General features: G+C 36.2%; 2 pseudogenes; both read right to left on the bottom strand.

The window, feature by feature from the left end:
- Positions 1-3,078: 3,078 nt before the first annotated feature.
- On the bottom strand, positions 3,079-7,426 carry LOC142625454 (uncharacterized; annotated as a pseudogene).
- A 2,583-nt stretch (positions 7,427-10,009) lies between these two features.
- LOC142625453 (phenylcoumaran benzylic ether reductase Betv6-like) lies at positions 10,010-15,149 on the bottom strand (annotated as a pseudogene).
- Between the last annotated feature and the right edge of the window lie 1,030 nt (positions 15,150-16,179).

Raw genomic sequence — 16,179 nt, 5'->3', positions numbered from 1 at the left:
TTTATATTTATACAATGTTATATGGGATGACAGTTTTGGAACCCTTTCTTTCAGGTTCTTTCTCCTATATCTTTATGTTGGAGTTTTTGACATGTGGGAATTGAGTTTATTGTGTGCAATGGGGAAAATCTGATGTTTTGAAGGCTCTAGTGACCTTTTATTTATACTAGTAAGTTGCCCGTGCGATGCACGGATAATATTATAATGTTTTATGTAAGATAAGTTTGGAGAATGTTGTACATATATTATACCATAATTGTCATAGAACTTTGGTAGTAATGAGTTCATTACAAAAAGTAACAAAAACTAAACAAAATAATGAAATAAAGATGAAATCTAGAATTTTGTTTTTAAAAACCTTAATGAACCAAATGCTAAAATCCTCAATTAATACATTATTGAAATTCATAGAAAAGAAAGCACACACAATATATACAATTATACAATCATCATTAAACAAAAACTCAAAAAAAAAAAAAAAACCATTAACCCAAAACTCAATTTATTGTAGGAAAAAAGTCAATTTGTATTTCTTTACTGAAATATCAAGAAACTTACTCGAGAAAGAAGCTTTGAAGTCTAATGCGGATTGAATAGTCGTGTTGTTTTTCCTCTGCAAATTCAATTGCCATTGACTAAATCCCCTCCACCCTACCACCGCACACCTTTGGTATGATGGTCACTCCACAAGTATAAGTGCTTGTGAGGTATGGGGTACAGGGGGTAAGGGCCGATGTTGAAGTTTTCAAGAGAGAGCTTCACACACATATACATTTAGATTTAGCAAGAGTAGAATTTTTATTGTGTAAAAAAAAAAAAAAAACCCTCCACCCTAGATGATAACTGCTTGATCCCTATAATCCAATTTATGATTTACAACATGTTTAGCTTTTGTTTATTTTGAAAAGACCAGCCTACTCAAGTCATATGCTAAGATTAAACAATCTTGAAAGGACAATGACAATGAGACTTTTACACTAAATAAACAATTATCGACTTCTCAGTTTTAGACTTCAAGCATCTTTTGGAAATTGATATACACAATAACACAACCTATAAAAGAAAATAGCAAAACACAAAATCTCACGATCTTAACCCTACCGATTGTAAGTGATGAAATGAATTTTTGAAAGTAACAAAAAATAGCTTGAACTCATACATGTCAAGGCCATTTAATGTGTGGTGGATAGCCATTGGCTACAACAAAAGATCACAAGAGCAACAGGTTTCTTCCATTGGCCTGGTGTTTAAAAAAATTATGAGTATGAAAACAAAATTTGAGAGTAGCAGTAGTTTAGGAAGTTTAACTATTAAAGGTTTTTTTTTTTTTTTTGAAGAGAAAGAAAGTTTTTTTTTGTAAGAGAGAAAGAAAGAGAATAGAGGCATATGGTCAAAGTTGAGAGGGGAAGGCAAAGCATAAGAGAGGTTGGGGAGTCAAAGGTTTAGAAAATCTTACATTAATCATTATAGCAGAGTTTTGATAATATACATAATGTGAAAACAAAAAGGCAAAAACCAAAACGTCATTTTGGAGGCAAGTTGTGATTAATGCATCTACACAATCATAAAGGCATAAACTTTTTATATAACTAACGTAAAAACTTGCCATACCCAAAAAAAAAAAAAAAAAGACTAACAGAATAGGGAGACTTTGTTTGTGAAATGTTTGTATGTAAATTCATCACCATAAAATAATAAGGATTCCTATAGAATAAAATAAATAATAATGATTATAGTAAATAAAAGATATGGATTTGTGTAATTTAGGCAACATAATTGCTAGAAGATTATCTATCTCGATCTCATTAGTTATTTTGGTATCCCTTTTTATTATAAATAAATAAAAAAAATAAAAAAAACTGAAACATTTGGTATACTAAAAGACATGAAGAAGAGAGAGTTGTGGATTAAACTTAGTCAATTAATGGGAGAGTTGGATGATTGTAGAGAAATTTCATTGGAGGTGCCACTTGACAAAAACTTAGACCCTCACATAATGAGGTCTCTGCTTTTATATATATATTGATTTATATTTTTCTCCCTTTAATTGCTGTGTGCATTTGGATATGCTTATTTATATTAGCTTCTTCCCTCTTTTTTTTTTTTTTTTTTGGGTACCTGTTAAAGAACAGATGTACTCTGAATAACGTAATACTTTAAAAAGTTGTACATTTTCTTTTGAGGTAAAAATAAGCTCAATTAAACAAAGGCTGAATTAAGTAGATTTTAGAGCACTAGCAGTGACCCATTTGTATATCCAATGGGCAGTATTATGCGAGATATTTTCTTGACACAGGTGAAAGTATGGCTTGAAACTGTCTGAAATGGTAGCAGGTACAATGCACATGACACATGATTAATTTCATTGTTTCCATAAGCCAAGATTGGAATTTTACTTTATGTTGGTAACTTACTATTAGATGACCAATTTGTCCATGTGGTTCTTTCCCTTGTATGCTTGAAAAATATTGTCTTACAAGACATTTGTTCTATTGCAATTTGCAACCATTTGAATTCAGCTGACATATGAACTTATTGCAACAATTGGTGCTTTGAGGATTTCAAGCCACCCAAGAAGCTGCCTTCCTTGTTGACGGTTGAGGAACAGTGTGATGGAATCTCTACTAAGCTACAGGAGTGTCCTACTTTAGGTGAGCACCATCCCTGTTTGTTTAATCTTTACTGAAAAAGGCAGATGGGCGACACTGAAGGCCAACCAGTTGTTTGATTATTGTTTTCTCCTAGAATTGACAGTAATATGAAACCATCATATGAATGGTGTTGTATGAAACCATCATAGATATCCGTTTGTGGATGATTTATTGGCTGAAACAAAAACTTGAGGGGAACAGGGGGAAAAACAAAGGCAATAAATATGATACAATCACTGTTCTTTAATCTTTCTCAACCAAACCTAAGTGCTACCTTGACAAGGAATTTGATGTTTTGGAATGAGAGAGAGTGTGTCTAATTATATCATTTTGGCTTTTCAGTATCAAGTAGCAGCTGCAGCAGCGTTGTATTGTATCAAGGACATGGGTTGTAGCATATATCAACTATCAACCAATCCTGTGTTAACTATACATAATGACGATTACTTAAACACTTCCTGTATATACTCATGAACTTGGCTACAAATTCTGCACAAAAGATACATAAATAACCAGTGAACTGCCTGTGTAATGGTGAGTACTCAGGTTATAACTTTCATGTAGCTGTTTAACCTACATATGAGGTGAAATGCATTTGGGAATTGTGTGATTGATGTGCATGTATCATTATAAATCATCAAATATTTAGTGTTTTTTTTTTATATGTTACCTTCTAATTTCAGTAAAGCACTTGTTCCGTTGGGAGTCTCTTATTCTGTTGACAATAACCAAGTTACTATAGCCTTGTCAACAAGACAATATGTCTAAAGCAGTATATAACTAACAAATAAGCAGCCACTGATAAGAATTTTCTTCTAAGTTACTATCACTTTTCCAACCTAAAAAAAGAAGAAGAAAAAGAATAGAAAAAGATGAAGAAGATGGTACTCACATAATAGGCAAGCCAATAATAAATTTCCCGTTTAGAACTGGCCTCAACTCGCTTGGGGAACTGTTCTACGAGCTTCTGCATGTTGGAAGCACAACATTATCACAAAATTGTATTTCAGTAAATATTGAGAATATTTATTTTGAAATAATTAGAGTATCACCTCGAGGATCAGTTTTGGGTGTAGAAAATCCAAAAGAAGCTTTTGCAACTTTCCCCGTACAAAATATAATCTGACAAGACCATAAATGTGAGATGTTATATTGAAATTTCTTCACAAACAATCAAAGTATTGTAATTGTGGCAGGATTTGTAAGTTCCATTTTGATCTACACCTATGATTCAAGTGTTGGACCATCTTTTTCCAGTTTTATATTCAGATGATAAATTTAAGTAACCTCTAGAGTATAATCTCTCATTTCCAGTGCAAGAGACAGAGAGCGTCTTGCAGGATAAGTAAGTGAAATGCATCAAAATTATCTCAAACAAAGGAATGGAGTCATTTAATGTATGAACTCTCAAGCCTATTTGTTATCAGGTATTACAATAAATCATAGATTCTTAACTTTCTTCAAGTTCTGTTATTATTATTATTATTATTTTAGTGTCTGCCTTAACAGAGATTCTCCCAGTCCCTTAAAAAGAAAAACCCTACCTTGAGGGTGATGGATCAGCTAGGATTTCTGCAGCAAGTTCCACTAGGACCTCTTCCCATCCAAGTAGAACTGGTTGGTCATCAACAAAAGGGTAGCTGCACATGCACAGTGTCCTTGTTAGTATAATTACTTTGTTAAAAATTTAAACACATTTTGTTCTTCTAGAACTAACTTGTGTGCTTTGCATGCTTCAAGAGCCATGATTGCTTTTCTCAGGTTCTGTTTCAATTTTGTAGCAATCTTAGCAGCAAAGCTCATGGGAAGATCAATGTCCTCCTTCCTTGCTATCTGAATAAGAACCTCCATGATCTGGGAAGATGGAGTTTGGAATGAGAGATTAGGGGGGAAGTGAGAAGCTTAGAAGGTGGAATTATGGTTGTATTTTGTAACTGTAACTGAACTGTTTGAATCCATAATGAATCTGAAGCTTACTTCATGAGTAACAGGAGCATCAACCTTAATAACATTGCAGCGGTCTTTCACTGATTCTAGGATTTCTGCATCATCTTCACAGCAGAGTATGAGCTTGCAAGGATCTCCATAACAGTCCATAATCCATTTTATCAAGTGCTGAATGTTCTCTGTTGCTTTGTCAACCTCATAGAGGACTATCACTGAAAGCAATAAGAAGGAACCTTCTTAGCTTTTAAAGATTGGGTTAAATCATCCAGAGAAATTCTGCACACATAAAAAACTGACCTTTATATTTTGCTTTGAAATTAACATTGCTGACTTCAGGAATAACTGCAAATTCACTGCTTATTTCCTTGACCAAACCCATTAGGGCATATTTAGCATTTGCTTCCAAGTTTACATTGAGTTCCACATGGTGAGGGCTGGACGTTAATGGAACTACTACTTGCATGGGCCTTCTTTCCTGTTGGTATGTAAAATGAGCTGTGGCACTGGATTTGGGAGTTAATCTCTAAAACTGCTAATTCATAATGGAATTCAACAAATTGTAGCGTCTTGAATTTAAAAAAACCTTCATTTATGATTCTAGGCATGATCATGCACTCTTTTATTTAAAAGTAGCTTTTTAAATACCTTCTGGTTACCCTGTAAAGCAAAGTTATCTTAGTACTATAAAGATCCATAACATAATAGAAGATTTTAAAAATCCCTTAAAGATGAAAAAGTTTGGTTGAATGTTAATCAATTGGTGCATATTCTATCTGGTTTTGAATTTTACAAACCCTATGAGAATCTAAACTGTGATGAGTTTCTAGCCTTTGAAAACATGAGTTATCCAAATATTTTGTGGGATTAGTTGAGTTCAGTACAAGTGTCTTCAAATATCAATGAATGGTCCTTGTAACTTTTCTAATTATATTGGTAACAATAATAAGTCACAACAGTGGATTAGAAAGATGGATTTGCGTAAATATTACAAAAATATTCAGAAATATTTCTAAACCAGTTGCCACAGGAATTAAATTTTAAATATTATTAAACTAGAGCGTACCTGAATCTGGAAATATCTTAAATCATGTGATAGCTGCATTAGAGTTTGATAAGTTCAGTTTAGGCATCTAGAAATAATATTCAAGAAAAAATAACTCAAAATGTTGCTGCAGTTGATGACCAGAACATACATTCCAACAAGCATCACCATATATTTCATGTAGAAGAGCCACTGTTAGTGCTCTCTTCCCAGAACCAGAGGGCCCCTTGAACAAAATATGGGGACAGACGTCATGGGATACCTAAGAATTCGACAGAGTAGAAGTTATTAATGTAAACATGCTGCTTATAAAACGTAGCAACAAAGATGCATACCATAGAATATATAACAGAATAACTTGCATATATGAAACTAGATGCAATTTGCAGAGCAATGTGAATAATCCATGAACATCATGATGAAACAAAATATTACAGGAGGAAAGAATTTTCCGTTCTGAAATAACTTACAAGTTTCTTGAGAAGTTGAGCTTCTTGTTTGTGGCAAGTAAATTCATTCAATGAACCAGGCTGATGTTTATCTGCCCAAAATTGTCTCAGGCTTTCAACCACAAATGTCCTCTCAATAATTGAAGTTTCATCAATTGGTCGATGTTCAGGAGATTTGGATTTTCTGCAAGGCCCCTTCCTCATGCAACCAAACCATGCATCTGTTTGGCTCTTCCTTCTATTGGCTGTGAATTTTGTCATGCTCCTGCTGGTATCACTCATTTTACTACTATTGGTGCTAAATTTATCACTGCTCTTCCCGCTCATACCAGAGCTAGAGTTGATAGTTTGTGACAAACCAGCACTGGATGAAGTACCCCGGGCATTATGATCAAAATTACATTTTCTCTAAGTCGTTGATGAGCAGCAGCATCCCTTTGGGAAACCAATTTAGGGCTTTGGCTATCATGGATTTCAAAGCCATTGGTTTTTGGTACGGCATCTTTCTGCTTTGCCAATGCTATGTGTTGACGAGAAAAGAAGATATCACCTGGTAAAATGGAATCCGTGCTTTCAATTGTTGAATCATCACCTATCTGACCAGTAGAAAGCTTTGCCTTGGCAATCATTTCATTGAGTTCACCAATCGAAGGTGCTTTTATATGGGCCGCTGCTTCCTTAGGTTTCTGAATCATGTTTGACAATGGTGGGAAGGTCCTCTCTTCTCTATGCAACCTATGACCAGAGTCATTTTTTTGGTCCTTCTCTCTCACTCTGAGTCTTGGAGCAGTCACTGATCTACGCCTGCAGTTTGCTTTCTCGGTCACTCTAATAGCTTCAAGAGGCTGAGGATGAGCTCCATTTTCTTCTCTACTGGTTGTTCTGTTCTTTTGCTTTCTACGTGAGCCTACGAATTCATTCTTATCCAAATTGTGCTCCTCTACCCGAGGTCTATAGGGAGAAATATGACTAGCAGGCTCAGCTTTTGAAAAGGGACTAACATTTCTCTGAACATCCAAACTCGGTGGACGTGTAAGAGAAAGAGCATTACCATCATCTCTCCGTGGCCTGTATGGTGACTTACTGTTGTGTCTCCTTTGAGCTGGGCTGCCCTTTGAACCCTTGGCAGGAGATGAGACCTCATATCCAAATCTCGATGAATTCCCCCTGTTGGGGTTGAGTCTCATGGTGATGGGACTGGTTTTTCTTGGCATCACACTTTTTAGCCCCTCAGAGACTAAACCTTCATTCTCATGATTGGCTCCAATCCATGGACTGTCACACCCCTCAGTCTCCGTGTCAGACGGTTCATAACCACTTCACCTCTGCTTCGACATGGCTGAGGAATTAAGCTGACAGGCCCTGCAATACCACAGCGAATTCTCCTTTCCCTGAATATCAAAAACTCGACAAAAGCCAGTCAGCTAGTTGGTGTTTGTAAACAAAACCCCACTTCAATAATGCTCGCCCCTCTGGTTCTAACTTTTTAAGATTTGATCAAACACTCTATGCTTCTAAAGGAGTAGAAGCCTGCAAAATGGTGAAGCAAATGATGATCAAAGACAAAGTGAGGACAAGCCAGCAAAGGGTGTTCAAAGAAATTGAAGTTAAGAGCATTCATTTAGCACGAGATACGGATTAAAATGTTGTGAATACGATGTTTACAAGGATGACACATCGGTGATGACGGTGAAGATGCTTGGTGTTGATCAAACAAGGTGAAAATATGTTCTGTATTTCCTTTAATTTCTAAGCTTACTGTCGAGGATGGCTTTGTCTCTTTATTGCTACAGGACAAGGCAATTTAGAATCTGTCGCATGAGTGTGTGCTGTGGCGGCCAACGGTATAAACTAATTCCGTTAGCATACCAAAGCATTTTGTTGAGCCAATTTACATCTTAAAAGCTTGCATGTCTTTTCCCGAGAATACTTAATAATTTTTTCTTCGTTTTCAGCTAACTTAATGGATATGTTAATTGGAGTAAAAATGTAAAATAAAAATTATGTTAAATTTAAGACATTATTTTGAAACAAAATGTGATAAGGCACGGGCCCACAGGACACAGGCAGATTAACTTTGTGCCCAAAAAAAGCCCAGACCCGAAGTAGGGGCCTATCTCCCTTCGGGTCCACTATAAAGCCCTAAGCTTCATCAAACGAAGCCCATTAAAAAATCAAGATGTACACATGCGGCCCATTGAAAGGCCCATACCTCGGTCACATGAAGGGCCTTTGTTTATAGCTCAAAAGCCTTCAGCCAAACAAGTCTTAAGGGCCCTCCTCACAATAAGAAGCCTTTCTTTATCTCTCGGAGAGTAACTGAGAAACACAAAGGGTCTATTTGGTAATGTTGTTCTAGTAACTAGGGGTGTCCACGGGTCGGGCCGGGTCGGTTTTCGACCCAGCCCGAACCCGACCCGCCGGCGGCGGGTGGACAGAAATGTGACCCGAAACCGACCGTCAGCGTCAATCGGTCGGGTCGGTTTTGGGTTCGGGTGGAGATCGGGTCTGTTCGGGTGGAGATCGGGTCGTCGCTGGAGCTGCAAAATCATCGCCGGAGCTGCAAAATCATCGTCGGAATCTGCAAATCATCGCCGGAATCTGTAAATCATTGTCGGAAAATGTAAAAACTCACCAGATCTGCATCAAAATCGCCGAAATCTACACCAAAATCGCTGAAATCTGCTGGGAATGGCTGGATCTGGCTAAATCTCACCAAATATGGTTGAGAACTCGTTGGATCTCCTCGGATTTGAGCGTGATTTCGCTGGATTTGTATAGAACCTTCATCGGGTCGGGTGGCTCGGGTTTTGGAGAAGAAAACCCGCCACTCGACCCGCCGACGTCGAGCTTTGGGTGCGGCAACCCGAAACCGACCAACGGGAGCGTCGGTTCAGGCTGAGCTCGGGTGGAGATCGGGCGGGTTAGTCGGTCCGGCGGGTCATGGTCGGGTCTGGACACCCCTACTAGTAACGTTGTTTAAGTGTTGTAAAAATATGTGTGGGTGAAAAAGTATTTGTAGAAATACGTGTTGTGTTGTTTAAACAACACAACTAAAGTTACCAAACATGCTCAAAAGTATTTTAAAAAATAAGAGATTGCATAGCTTTCTGTTGTCTGTAGGAAAGGTCACACGAACCACGAGCTTGTAGGATTGGAGGCTTGTGTCTCAAGTTCTTTCTTCTTCCCATAGACACAAGCAATGGCTTGGTTCTACAACTCAAGCAACTGCTCCTGTAATCCAAACCATGGGTCACGATACATGGACAAAGAGAGTATGGTTTAGTAGAATAGGCGTACAACATGGCCTATAATATAAAAAAACTGTAGCATATCATTTATTATTGCTATTGAGTCACATTAGCGTAATATTTCGGTCCACTTTGGTCTAATTCAGCCCATTTAGTTCACTTTGGTTTAATTAGGTCAACTTCGGTCTAATTCGGTCCATTTTTGTCCATTTCGGTCCTTTTGGTCCTCTTCAGTCCATTTGGTCTATCTCGGTCCACTTCGGTTCATTGAGTCTAACTTGGTCCAGTTTGGTCCACCTCGTACGCAGTCCATTTGGTCCACTTTGGTCAATTAGGTCCACTTTGGTGATGCTTTGAGAGGAGATGTTTGTATATAAAGAAGAGTTGCTTCATTTACAATTATGTCACATTCTTAGTGCAATTTTAGTAGGTTATTGATAAAATACATTTTTTTTTATATGTTATTAAAGTTTTATATATTATTTTAATATAAGTGATTAATTTACTTATATATGCTTTTTCTTTAGGCCGTTCAATATATAGAGGGGATAAATCGTTTGTAAGGAGTATTAAAAAAAATTTCAACCACAAATTACTTATCTCACCTTATATAAAAATTGAATGTAAAATACATTTGGTGCATGTATCCTCCATTTCACATGGGAGTAGACCCCACACAAAGAAGTGCACCCTGACAAGTAGCAAATGCCACATAGAACACACAGATTTTAATTTTATTGTACACTGTATCAACATATTGTCACAAACATATTCCAAGTTTTAGACAAACTGATCCAAGTATTCATCTACAGTGGTGTATTTCACCTCTGGATAAAGCTCTGAAGCCTCCACGTCATTAGAAGCCTTAATCTCAAAGTCTCCAACATTTCCCTTCACAAAGGTAGAGTGGGCAATGGATAGGAGGAGGAGGTTTAAAGGATTGGAACACTCTGCAGAAGAGAAAAAAATAAGTATCAAATACCCCAACCATCTTTGAAACTCTCATCATTCTCTAGCTAGTACATAGAACTGCTCAAATTAATAGGAGGATCACTTCCTTTTATTTATTTATTTTTATGCCATCCAAAAATTTCAATAAGAAACCGAACAAGTTATGCACTAAATATTGATGAAATGAAGCCAGTCATCCAAAAAAATGTCAAATACAGCTTCTTGGTTACAACTAATGTGTACATAGTAACTTCTAATTAAACGTTTTTAGTATTGTCTCTAATATGTGAATCTTTGGTGTTACAGTTAGCTGGTTTGACTAACAGTACAGAGAAATGAAGAAGATAACCCAACTCCCCTAATAATCCAAATGAGGTAATAAGGTGTATCCTAACAAATTAGATAAAAAAAAATCACACGTTTAAGGGAGGAAGAGAATATGAGCCAAAACAAATTAGATATATAAGAAAACACTATAAATCAACATTTGAAATTGTTCCTACTAACCTTGGATTTTCTTCAGAAGTTGATCCTCTAGAAGGTAAGTCTTCTCAAGGGTCTTGGCAATCTTCTTCTCCCACAGGGAGACAATCTCGTTGAAGGACAAAATATTGGCATGGGGTCTAACATGAAGGACCTTGTTCAAGGTTCTTGGATCGTCCACTGCTTTTATGGTATAAGTTGCAATATCTTCTTCTTTGGAAAAAATTACTGTTAACATGGAAAATAACAATTACTTTGTCATCTTTAACCGAAGTAGTTGATGATCTAGTTGACTTACATGTAGTAAAAGTCACACCCACGCACACACAGATATAAGCAAATGAGAAAGTCTCGACAAGTTTAAAAAGAAAGATGATTGAATTTTATACTAATACCTTCGGTGTTTCCATCTCCAATTATTTCTACTCTGTCCCTTGGTGGAGCTGTGGCACCTGCAAGTCCAATTCCGAAGTTAGACAAAAAGTACCCAGCAAAGCCATTGGAAACAAGGTAGGTATATGGAACTCCTTCAGCCTCGATGGATCTCCGGATGCTAGCCTTGGCCCTTAAATGATGTTCAAGTGGCTCGAGTGCATGGATACGATCCACATCACCTCCAAACTCGGACGGGAGGAACCTCTGAAACCCACCAATATTTCATTGTATATAATGTAAGTTTCTTGATTTCTCGTTTAGTTCATCAATTACAAGCCAAGCAGCAAATAGAAGAAGTTAAATTGCATATTTGGTCATTGACTTTTGAATTTTTACTTTAACATGTTTTGTTTTTTGTTTTTTTGGTTTTTTTTTTTTAAGAATAGAAGAAGTTAAATTGCATATTTGGTCATCGACTTTTGAATTTTTTACTTTAACATGTTTCAAAAAGTTATTACCATCATATATAAGTAAATTGCTGAAATAATAAACGAAATTAATGAAACTAAGGTTACTTTGAGGATGTGATGTGAATTGGAAAAATAAAATGATATTTAGTCAATTTTAGGCTACTAGTCTCTTGAACTTGAAAAGATAGAAAAGATTTTTTGGGATTCATGTTTTTGCTTGTAATAATGTCAAGCAATAAGACAAGAGAACCTCATTAACAAATTCTAAAATATAAGGACCAAATAAAGCAAATTACAATACTAATCTACTTCTACCTTATTCAAACATAGAGTTATCACTAAGCGTCTAATTAGCCCAATTTAAATTCTTGTAAATAAAATAATAATTTATCCAACACATCATCCTAGGTCATAAGATGTGGGGTCTATGACATGGCATGAATTCCATTTTCCACAGTTTCCTATTATTTTAGATGATTAGTATTTTTTTGAAACAATTCTAAAAATAGAAGGATTAAGGAAAACATTTTAAAGTAAAAGGAAGATTTGATACTAAGGCCAAAAGTTGTTGAGAACTAAATAAGCAACTCTACGTTAAAAAAAAAAAAAACTGGAAAAATATTAAAAAGATTTTAGCAAGATATATATGTGCCTTGCCTTGATATTTCCAGCTTCTTTGATGGCAGCAATAATCTTCACTTGATCAGCTATCTGTTCTGGTGATCTAAGTGCAGAGATCACTACATCAACTTGCTTGATTGCCTTCACCAAGCTTTCATGATGATATATGTCTCCCTGTGAAACAATCACATGACTTTCAAGATCAATATACTAATCCAAAGTATTAAAAACACACCCACGATGTGGAGAACTAGAGTTTGTACATACATGGAGAAGTGTCACTCCAGAGCTCTTGAAGCTCTCAATGATTAGAAGCTGTGTTTTCTCTGACCAATGCAAAAGTAGGATGCCCAGCTTTCGCACTCTCCTCTACTATGTATTTTCCAATGTATCCAGTCCCTCCAATTATCAAAATCTTGCTTTTTTGAGCATTCAGAGAGAATTTCAAACTAAAAGGATTAATAAGGTTTAAGCGAAGCAGAGAGTTGGACTATCTTATGGGTAGTTCTCAGTTTCAAACAAGTCAGTCAGAGCTCCTTAAATACAAGTACATATACAGAAACATCTTTTTTTGACTCCTTCAACAATAGGTTTTGCTATGATATTTCGTCATGCAATGTGCAAGAGGGCTCATAGTCATAGTCGCCTTTTCTTTTCATTTATTTAGTACTTTTTGAACCACTCAATAGTCTACTTTTAATCAACAAAATGACGTAATGAGGATTTACAATATAACGTATGTGCTGATCTCTAATTACCGTTCCCCCTCCTTTTTTTTTTATTTAAAATTTTATTTTAAAATTTTAAAATTTTTTATGAATCTCTAAGTAGGGTTTCATTCCATTAAAATTTGGGAAAATTTTTGTTACAAGCTGTTGTTACAAATATTTACGCACCTTAGAAAAAAATAACTAAAATCAAGCCACAGTTTTAGTTATTTTTTTTAGTGTGTGCAAGAGCATGTGTGTTATAAACATTGCTTGTATATTTTTATATAAAATCATTTTGAAGATGTCATACAATACAATACAATTTATGATCTCATCTAGCCACACTTCTAAATTGTGATAGTGTTGGACATGGTGAGCTATGGGCTCTTGTATATTGTATTGTCTTCTTAATTATATGGCTGAAGTTCCACGGGACCACCACCTCAAGTGTGTTGGTGTGGGTGTGTTCTTCTACACTAGGGTTTTGTTGTGAGTCTCACATTGACCATTGTTCAATTAATAAACTATTTTTTGAACTTTTTTTGATATCTTAAAATATGGAGCTTTGTATAAACATGAACCTTAACTATATCCCATGTGCCTCGTTCCATTGCACATGTGGATCTAAATCAATTTTACCTTGAGCCTTTTATTTTTCTATTTTCTTGCCTTTTTTGGGCTTTTGTAGCCGTTTATGACTGTTCAGTTTGATTTACATTTGCCACTTATTGTGGATCCTCTGTGAAAATCACATCAGAACACTGGATTTGATAATCAAGTAGAACACTAAGGGGTTGTACAAAAAGTGTCAAAGAATTATTTTTCCTAAGTCATTTAGTGGACGTGAGTCTAGGAGTGGCGTTTTAGTCCTGTAAGACCTTAGGAAAACTGTTCTTCATTTTAGAAACTATCATGGCTAGTTCATCATCCTCAGCAGTTACATTCTCAGCAGTCACTGATATCATTACAACTTCTTGTGATCTTTCTCTTCGTAAATCTATTGCAAATAGATTAGACTACTTGTATGAAATATCCCATGTCCCTGAAGATAGTAAAATACCTATTACAGATTTCCCTATTGTAAATCCTTATACTGTGTTTGATAAACCTCAAAAGAGAAAGTGGGGATTTTGAGCTGGATGTGTCATGTTTAATGGTTGGAGGTTTTGGTATGGGGAAACTGGGGAAAATGGTGAGGGTACTGGTATGGACAGATCTTTATACGAGAGAAGGTGACGAAGAACTAAGAGAAAGTGACGAAAACCAAGGAAAAATACAAAGGAAGAAAGTGACGAAGAACAACTAGGATACAAAGGACAACTAAAATACAAAAACTAAACTTAAAACATGAAGAAGGAAGCTACGGGAAAGTAGAAATGGTGAATGGGAATAAGGACGAGCTATGACTACAAGACGAACACGCTGACTGGGTAATGGGAGTGTAAGAAAATCATGGAAGCTTATTAATAGCATATATTGCTAAAATAATATAGAAAATAACAGAAAAATATGGAATAGAACATAGAACAAGATACAATAAACTGAGGGATATTATTAGATTGAACAAGTTTTTTACAGGACTAGAAGACATAAACTGGGAAATATTACACAAACTGGCTAACTCTAACTCTGGAGTTTTTCCTAAGTCTCTCCACTCTTTCAACTCCTACTGAACTAAGGAAACAAACGGGCTTATTTATAGGCAAATATTTTACAAAATGACAAAATAATTTACAGTGGAGAAATGTGAATTCTGACTTCCTTCTTTACAGTTGTCGAAGATTTGTGATGATGCAGTGCCAGCTGTCTTCTGAATGGGAAGGAATTATTCTTCTGCAGGATTCTTTACTGACAATGGGAATTATGGCACTGAGGGAAAGGACGAAGCATCATGCATGAAAATAGTTGAAGTCTTGAAGGAACTGTGATGGCAAAAGGAAAACACACCAAAACAAAAGTGGGTCCCACAAATTTTTTTTTTCATATATCTTTTGTACATATTTTTCTCTAATCATCTCTTCTTTGGAACCATTTTTCATCAATGTCTGCATCTGGATCATGATTATGGTAATAAGGATCATCAAAGTCGAAAGGACTGGGCATTTCCCAATGGTGTTGATGGGGCCATTGCTGTCGGCAAATATCTGGGTCTGCTGGCACAATGTCTGGAAGGATTCCTTGATTGAGGGATTCTGCCATTGTGAGTGAATGGTGACAGGATATCCAAGATACGTCCGTGTGTCTGTGAATAGTTCCGTCGGCATTTGTTACCCAACGTACTTCTGGAGGGTGGACAATTCCTTCTGCTTGAACATTATTTTTGGAGTTCAGCTTAGCTACTAGACATGCTGAATTGATTTTGTGACCAAACCGGGGGTGATCTGTCTTGTGATACTTGGACCATTGACCATCATGAGCATCATTTTTCAAAATTTCATGCCAAAATTTGTTAAAATATTTATTTTCATGAGGAAAAATGTATGAATAGAATCGTGGCTCAAAATGAATGTACAAGTAGTACTCATTGAGTAAGTATCACATGTAAAGGTAATGTGCAACATTCCAATATGTTATCCAAAATGCAAATGGGGTTTTCCATGGTTGCTCAATATCTGGGAAAATGGCAAGGAAATGGCTTTGGTGTTGTTTGAGGTAATCATGGAGGACTCGAATGATTCTTTTGGATCTGGCTTGGAGGGTCAGGGTTTTTATTTGGTCTTTTATGCCTGGGGGAAGGGTTTCTATCATGTTCATGATATCATCAGAGGATGAAGTAGAAGGGTCAGAGGATGAAGAAGGGTCTGAGGATGAGGATGGATCTGTTATTGGGTATACACATAAGGGTGGAGGAATTATTGTGGTATGGAGGACTGGAGGCTTTCTAGAAAGGTAATCAGTGATAAGGTTATCTGTACCTTTGATGTGTTTGACTTGGAAGGACCATTGTGAAAACCAATTTGACCATCTGAGTAACTGGGGATGGGGGAGCATTTTTCTTTTGAACTGGAGCATTTTTGGGAAAGAGGACATATCCATTTCTACAAGAAAATTGTGACCAAGGAGGTGAAACTGGAACTTTTCAATATCATGTTTGACTGCCAGAATTTCTTTGAAAGTGGAATGATAATGGAGTTCTGAAAGCTTGAATGCACCGCTTTTGTATCCACAAATATTTCTTTTACCATCAATTTCTTCAAAGAGAGCTGCTGCCCAATACTCATCACTTGCA

This window comes from Castanea sativa, chromosome 2 (assembly GCF_040712315.1).
Source record: "Castanea sativa cultivar Marrone di Chiusa Pesio chromosome 2, ASM4071231v1".
Taxonomy (NCBI): domain Eukaryota; kingdom Viridiplantae; phylum Streptophyta; class Magnoliopsida; order Fagales; family Fagaceae; genus Castanea; species Castanea sativa.
Note: the sequence above shows the minus strand (reverse complement) of the source record. Positions and strands in the feature narration are given on the sequence as shown.